Raw genomic sequence first — 8,353 nt, forward strand, 5'->3', positions numbered from 1 at the left:
GAGACTCATGGGCGGCAGAAAGCTGTTACACAAAAACAAAGATGGATGTGTGTTAGTGCAAAGTGATATGAGAAACTCGGTCTCTCATGGCGACTCACGGGATGGCACGCACACTACAACATTGTTCGAATCACCTCGAATGTGATAGTCATTGCCTGTGTTGTTTACAAATCAATTTAAAGTGCTCTTTGTGCTAGTATAATCATATTATGATTATACTAGCACAAAGAGCACTTTGAATTTATTTGTAAATAACCAGTAAGTGAAATTATCGGTCACGGCGATAATCATAAGCCTATCCCTCAAGCTGATTTTCCTAAGGGCGGCTGTCAGCTGGGAGTCAAATTGAAAAGCCGCTAGCCTAAGTTCAGAACCAGTTTTAAGGCTTAACGCGGAAAAGTAAAAATTATTATTCTGAAAATTACAGGTAATCATTGCACTTGAAAGATATTGTTTGCAAGCAGTTATTTGCTACGTGCTACCGCAGTGCCCTGTTGGCAATTTAATCAGCAAATTCTGCTAAATTCCCAAAATTGATGTTTTTGAGAAAATTGATTACGTCTTAACCATTGTTTGGTCGTAATTTTGTATGGTTGTTTACTTTTTAGAAGCAGCGACACGTTGGGGTAGCAGTAAAGAGCCGCCAGTACCACCCTTGGATTTTTCGGATAAAAAGACGTGCCATAATATCAAACCCGACCAGTACTGCGAGAGTGTGCTCTCACGAGATGTGCAGCAACGAATTTAGATTATCACCAGCAACGAGAAGTTTGCGTCCTACCTTTCTACTAAATATAAAAATAATATTGTTCAATTTGAATCAAGAATTTGAAGTAGAATGAACCCTATATGTTTAATTTTATTTTGTGCTTATCTATTAATTTACTGGTAGCGACATGTTTTAACATTTGACAAAACGTGTATTGATGAGCCCAAATGATCAGTATCATAAGATGTTAAGAAAATTAAATGCTCACTGGCGCAGGGTTACATAATTCAAAATATAATTGCCAATAACATGTAACAGAAAACGATAGACAAGCGGATGACATACGATTTCAAATCTAAGGTGGCAGAACATTTTTTTTTCAGAAGGACATACAATTACGAAGGCCGATATCAAAATTTTGAGAAATGTTTCTTCGCCTTGGAAACTGGATGTGGCGGAGAGTCTGGAAATTTGCAAGCAGGTACCTACGACGCTGCTCAACAGAGACAACGGCAATGCATGGCTATTCAACTTGGTACCTACCAATCGTTCCCGTGATGTACCTTTTAGCATTTAAAGTTTCAACAAAAGAGGGATGGAATGTACCTAAAAGCTCATAAATTTTAAGTTTAAAAAATAATGAATCTTTTCCTCAGGCTAAATCAACGACAGATCAGAGAAAAATCAAGGACAACGCGTTGTACCCAACTGGTGAAGCCGTATTATAATTCTGGTCGTAGAGTGTGTTTCGGCAACTTTTTTACGTCGGTGCCTCTTGCAAAAGAACTACTAGATAAAGGATTAGTATCAGTGAGCACACTTTGGAGCAATAAGAGAGAGGTTCCACTTGAATTTATAGATGAATAGAAGATTGAATCTGGAACTGTTCTGTGTGGATACACTGAAGATATGATGTTGACCTCATGGACCGAACGAAAAGGTAAAACTGTGTTGCATTTGTCAACTGATGCGGAAACGATGCCACAAGATATAGAGCGGAAGCAAAAGTAAACGTAGTTTATTTTTTTTTTTACAAACATTCAATGTTCTATGATTTTAAAAACATATTCCTTCTTATTTTATTACAGGATGAGGCAGAGAAGGGTTTGCATAAGCCGAAAGTTGTAGAAATCTATAATAAATTGAAATGTGGTGTAGACACCCTTGATAAAGCGACCGCTGCATATACGTGCAAACGCAGAACAGATAGGTGGTCGTTTGCTACCTTCATGAACCTAATTGTTATTTGCAGCCATAATGCCTATTTTCTTTTCACGACTGCGAATCCTAACTATTGTCCCAATGATAAGAGCAGAAAACGCAAATTCTTGGATTGGCTGGCAAAAGAATTGGCTATTGAACTTGTGAAGCTGCGAAGAGATACGTTGGTATTGTCTATAAACGTTCAAGATAAAATCACAAAGTACATCAATTCTTATGAACAAATGTATGGACGATACATCTTGTTGACGAAAGCTTGTTTCAAATGTACAGGTCGGACAAATATGTCACAATGTTACAGATGAGACAATATTGCTTGTGACACCCATACGAGAACCGTAAACTTGATAATGTGCCAGGTTTGCAAAAATTCAAAAGAAATAACACTACATCCAGAATACAAGATCAGTTTCGAAAGGAAAAGGTGTTACTTCTGTTGCAGATCTAAGGATATAAAAGTGAAAACCGTTGGCAGTATGTGCCTTAAGAAAATCTGCAGTGAACATGGGTCACATGGAAGTTCACACAGCTTCTGTAGCGAATGTTGGGTCAATGTTGGAGCTTGAAGTGACCACCGTAAAGGAGTGTTTTTGACTTCAAAAATAAAATCTGTTAAATAAGTGTACATATGTATTATCCATATACAGTGGGATTCCGTTTTTGGCATGCTCCGTTTTTGGCATGCTCCGATTTTGGCAACCCCCGATTTTGGCAACAAAATGGATCCGTTTTTGGCAACATTTTTCAATACCATTAAAATTTGTAATTTTTTGTAAATATTATCGTGTCTGTTGTTTTAGTTATTTGAATAGCATGTCAACTCCACATAAATTACATTCCAGAGCTCCACTTTCGTCGATATTTTCCCAAATCTCACCAACTACTAAGGATTCGGGTACGCGCTTATTTACTTCAGAATGGTCATTGGTTGTACATTGACAACGTTTCATGAGACCAATTATCTCCACCAGTATCTCAACTAAAGACCAATCTTTTTTCGTAGGCATTCATATCGAGTGACCAGCCCACTTGAGTCTGCCAGTAGGTGATACAATAAAAAACACTTTTCTTCTGATTTGGAACAGCTTGTTTGAACAAAGCACCAGCACCGACATAAGAGCAACAAAAAAATCTATGACTCACACAGAAATACAATCATAAATCTTGTCTCATCTTCTTGGCCCACTGTCGTTATTATTATGCATTTACATACATTCCGCATGTAAAAAACCGCAATAATAGATACAAATATGTACAGCAATATGTCGTGTATCATAACTTTTAATAAATTTCATTAAATAACATGACAAATGCGAGTACGGTTTAAACAATTTATTCTCAATGATATAATTGAAGCGTGCGATAACTACGGTGGTATTGGTGTGTATATTGATCTTTCTGCGTCAACTATTTAAGGCTACGTTCCCTCTTTTCTATAGGCTCTGTAAGGCGTTAGATTTGTTAAGAGACGATCCAGAATTCTGTACAAGATTGTTAATCAAGGATACGGGCCTCAACAACATCAAAATGTTCCTTACGAGCTGAGCCTATGAGTTTCCTAACTGTACTCTGGAGAATCGTTAAGGAATTCTTCTTTCTTTTCAGAAATTTTATCGAAATCATGAGGATGTCTGCAGATTCCAAGTGGATCCCAAATCTGGTAATTCCTAATAAACTCTAGGGCGTCCTGTAAATTTTAAGCGGGATAATGTGAATTTCTAGTAGAATTTTCAAAATTTATGTTAAAAGCTTGGGGAGTTGAAAACGTTCCCAGAGGAATTTGAGGTGCGCTAGTGGTAGCCTAATTATAATAAACTTTAAATATTTTTTTTTTATCGGAGACTTGAGAATTTTCAGCAACATCGCAGCGGAATTCCAAGATATTTACTCCTAGCAGAATTCTTACCAAGATCCTGAGAACTCGATGCGAGATCCTAAGGATGCTTGGCAAGATGCTTTAGAGCTCAAGGGTTTTTTTTTTTGTAGATCCCTTATGAGAAGCTGAAGATACCTTTAAGGTTCTTGAGGTTTCATAACAAGATCCTATAAATTTCAGTTGATTTCATAAGGTAGGTGTCAAACATATATCAAACTCAATTTAAAACTAAATTCTACAAAATAACGAGCCACGTGTATGCATCATCTCATATTTATGTTTACCCTTTTGATTCCAGTCAACCATTCATTATAAAATGCTTGACTTAATCAGAAACATTAATTGAAGGAACAATTCTAAACCGCCCAATTTTTTTTCTAATTTTACGTTAAAGTCGAAAAGTTAAACGAATTTTAAATGTTCATACAATTAGAAAAAAGCTAATGGCACTTTGCAATACCCAGTGCTTTTGATTCCGATTTTACGATAAAAAACAAGAAATTTACGTTATAATTGCAAATATATCACATAACACTATCGTTCCCACCAGTCATGATGAATGATATGTCGCTTGAACGGTTTCAAGAGTCTCTCTGTACGATGGAGTGCTAACCTTGTCACTGCCGAATGGAGTCGAGATCGTCGGGTTCGCAGACGACGTCGTTCTTGCGATAACTGGTGAGACTGCGGAGGAGGTGGAGATGCTGACGGCGGAATCGCTAGACACCATCGAATCGTGGATGACTGGAGTCAAGTTGCAGTTGGCTCATCATAAAACGGAGGTGGTGCTGGTCAGCAACTGCAAGGCGGTACAGCAGTTGGAAATCAACGTCGGAGGGCACGCAATCCCATCGAAGCGCTCTCTAAAGCATCTCGGAGTAATGGTCGACGACAGGCTAAACTTCAACAGCCACGTAGACTATGCCTGCGAAAAGGCTGCGAAAGCTGCTAACACCGTAGCCAGGATCATGCCCAACATTGGAGGACCAAGAAGCAGCACGAGGCGTCTTCTAGCGACCGTATCATCGTCTATACTGAGGTATGGAGTCCCGGCTTGGGCTGCAGCGTTGGGAACCAAACGTAACCGAGATAAGCTGGCAGGTACGTTCCGGCTCATGGCTATACGGGTTGCGAGTGCCTACCGCACTATATCATCGGAGGCAGTGTGCGTTATCGCCGGAATGATCCCCATCTGCATCACTCTGGCTGAAGACATCGCATGTTACCAGCAAAGGGACACACGGAATGTGAGGAATACCATTAGGTTGGACACAATGGCCAGGTGGCAGCAGGAGTGGGATAACTCGGAGAAAGGAAGGTGGACCCACAGGCTCATTCCTAACGTGTCGGTGTGGACGACCAGAAAACATGGAGAAGTTAACTTCTTCCTGACCCAGTTTCTGTCAGGCCATGGATGCTTCCGGAAATATCTGCACAGATTCGGACACGCAGAATCTCCACATTGTCCGGCCTGTCCAAATATCGAGGAGACACCGGAGCACGTTATATTCGACTGCCCTCGATTCAGGGATATACGAAGCGAGATGATGCCAGAAACCGCAAGCGTTCTAAATCCGGACAACATCGTGCAGAACATGTGCCAGCATGAAAGCACCTGGAATGCGGTGAACAGGGGAATAACGGCGATTATGTCGTTGCTGCAAAGGAGATGGCGTGAAGACCAGAGAGCTCCGGGTCGCGATCGGAGTAGGCTAGATCCTCCGTCGGGGACTAGACCGAGTAGAGCGGGCGTAGCGTAGTATCGGTTAATAGTCGTCGGGGCGCCTGCAAACCGGAAGCCATCCTCCAACCGGAATTGCAGAACCGACCCTGGCACTTGGCCGACCAACGTCGAGTCGGAGTAGGCTGAGTCCACCGCCGGGGTCCAGCTGAGTAATTCGCGAAATAGCACCGGCAAATGGTCGTCGGGGCGCCTGTGAACCGGAAGTTTTCCTCCACCGGAATCGCAGGACCGACCTCGGCATCTGCCCGGCCAGCTTTGGAGTAGGCTAAGTCCACCGCCGGGGACTAGTTGAGTAGATCGCGTTGTTGCACCGGCAAATGATCGTCGGGGCGCCTGTGAACCGGAAGCTTCCCTCCACCGGAATCGCAGGACCGACCTCGGCATCTGCCCGGATAGCATCGGTTCGGGAGATCTTCCGCCGCCGGGGAAATCTTCGTCGGAGTAGGATAGATCCACCGCCGGGGACTACTCTGAGTAGTACGTAGCGTATCAGCGGCTTGAGTCGTCGGAGCGCCAGCGAACCGGAAGCCATCCTCCAACCGGAATCGCTGGACCGACTTCGGCACTCCACCGGCCTGTATCGAATCATGAAGAAGCGCGTAGCCGGAGTAGGCTAGCTCCACCGTCGGGGACTAAGCCGAGTAGCATCGATCGTCACAAACCAGTTTTGGGTCGTCTGGGCGCCAGTGAACCGGAAGCCATCCTCCAACCGGAATCGCTGGACCGACCTCGGCATCCAACTGGTCAACAAGGAGAGCTCGAACAGCAGCAGCGGAGAACGAGTCGTCGTAGCGCAACGAAGTGCACATGAGCGTCCAGTTGAAGATCAACAGAGCTCTGATGCGAGGCCAGCTCAAGGGAAGTATGCGTCGTCGCACAGAAAGCTGTCCAAAGTCCCGGCGAGATGTTAAACCGCCAATTGGGCAAAACGCTCCAACAGCGAACTAGCAGAACAGTTAGAGGCTGAGATTGAAGAAGTGCATGAGCACAGAAGTGCATGAGCACAGCCCTCCCCCGATGTAGTTGCCTGATGTAGTTCCGGGGGGGATCGAGGCACAGGAGCAGTAGGGAAAGTTTTTTAGTGTTTAAGCACGCCTAACGTGAGTCCCAAACCGTGCCAACACACAACAGGCCTGGCTTTTGAAGGTTTTTTGTAGCTTGAAGTGACCACCGTAAAGGAGTGTTTTTGACTTCAAAAATAAAATCTGTAGATATGTATTATCCATACAACAATGTTTTTATAATTTTCCGCTCTCTCTCTCTAACGGGTCACTTCACCCAGCACTCACGGCGCGAACTATTAATTTTTGTACCTGAGGAATAAATTAATTTGGTTTCAAACCGTGGAACACTTCAACGACTTTTACTGTTTGAATTTTTGTTACCCAAAGAAGCCCTTCGCCTACTCCAGCAATCCTTTTTATCTCGTTTCATGACCTAGCAGCATCCTTGCCGGCCTGACTTCATCTTGAATTTTTCTCTGCTCAGTTGTCATTGTGAAGAAAGGTGCTGACTTGCAAAGGATAAAAGGAATAGCTTCGCTAGATACCAAGGGGAATTTTGGGGATAGAATTTAAATTTTAATTTGAAATTTTATATATGAATTTATATTGTTATTTATTTACATTATAATTTAGAGAACTTGGTATCGAAGGAAAGGAAATCAAGATTTTTTTATACATATTTACAATTTTATTTTTACCACTTTTAGTGTTAGGGAATAATTATTTACATATATACAATTAACCCCTTTCCTGGCAGCTTCATTTTTTACCGCCAAAAAAATTTTCAAATCGTGATAACTCTTTTGTTTCTCGATATTTTTAGATCTCAAAAAACTCTTCTAGTTCAAGAAGCCGTGTCAATATTAATCATTGGTGATCTGGTTTTGAAGATATTTCGATGTCTCTGGAGGCCATTTTGTTTTGGGTCAATTTATCAAAAAAAATTAAATGTGTACTATACAATACCAGGTAATAAGGAGCCACTCTGAAAAAATCATATTATTGGAGAAATCTGCAAATAACGATATGAGGTTTTTTAGAGTATTCAAGATCTTTATTTGTCCAGGGGGTACCAGAAACATAAATGCACATTACTCAAAGACGGCTGCACCAAATTGCTTCATTTTTCTCAACATACTCGCATTAATGTATCATTTCGAGGAGTGAATATCCGAATACGATAAAAATTCTGTAGCCTGAGATATTTACGTGGGTTATGGCTACGCGTCGGTCCCCCAAGGAATTTTGGAATATCTCCGGATTCAGATGACCAATTATCAATATCGACACTTATTCGAAAACTAGAAGAGTTTTTTGAGAACTTGTGAAAAAATGGTGCAAAAATATCGAAAAACAAAAAAGTTATCGTGATTTGAATATTTTTGTAGTGGTAAAACATGAAGCTGCCGGTAGAGGGGTAATTAAAAAATTATAAAAATATAAACCGAGTATAAATATTTACAAGAAAAAAAGAAAAGAATACACAACAAAACGAAAAAAAAAATACAAAAAAAAACAAATACAAGATTGTGACCTATATATCACATAGGTAACAGTTTTCCCGATTATTTCGCATCCCTTGTTAAGTGCAACTGTCAAGAACTAACGTCAATCCGTTCATTTGTTCTCAAGCCATTTCGTGACATACAAACACCACTCCATTCTTATTTATATAGATAGATTCGCTTGCTATGCACCAAACGACGGATGCCATCACAGAATTGCTTATATTGGCGATTTAACTCGCTCCTCTCATGATTCTACAATAGCTCTGTTGGTAAGCGCGTGTGCTGACGATT

This window comes from Aedes aegypti, chromosome 1 (assembly GCF_002204515.2).
Source record: "Aedes aegypti strain LVP_AGWG chromosome 1, AaegL5.0 Primary Assembly, whole genome shotgun sequence".
Classification (NCBI taxonomy): domain Eukaryota; kingdom Metazoa; phylum Arthropoda; class Insecta; order Diptera; family Culicidae; genus Aedes; species Aedes aegypti.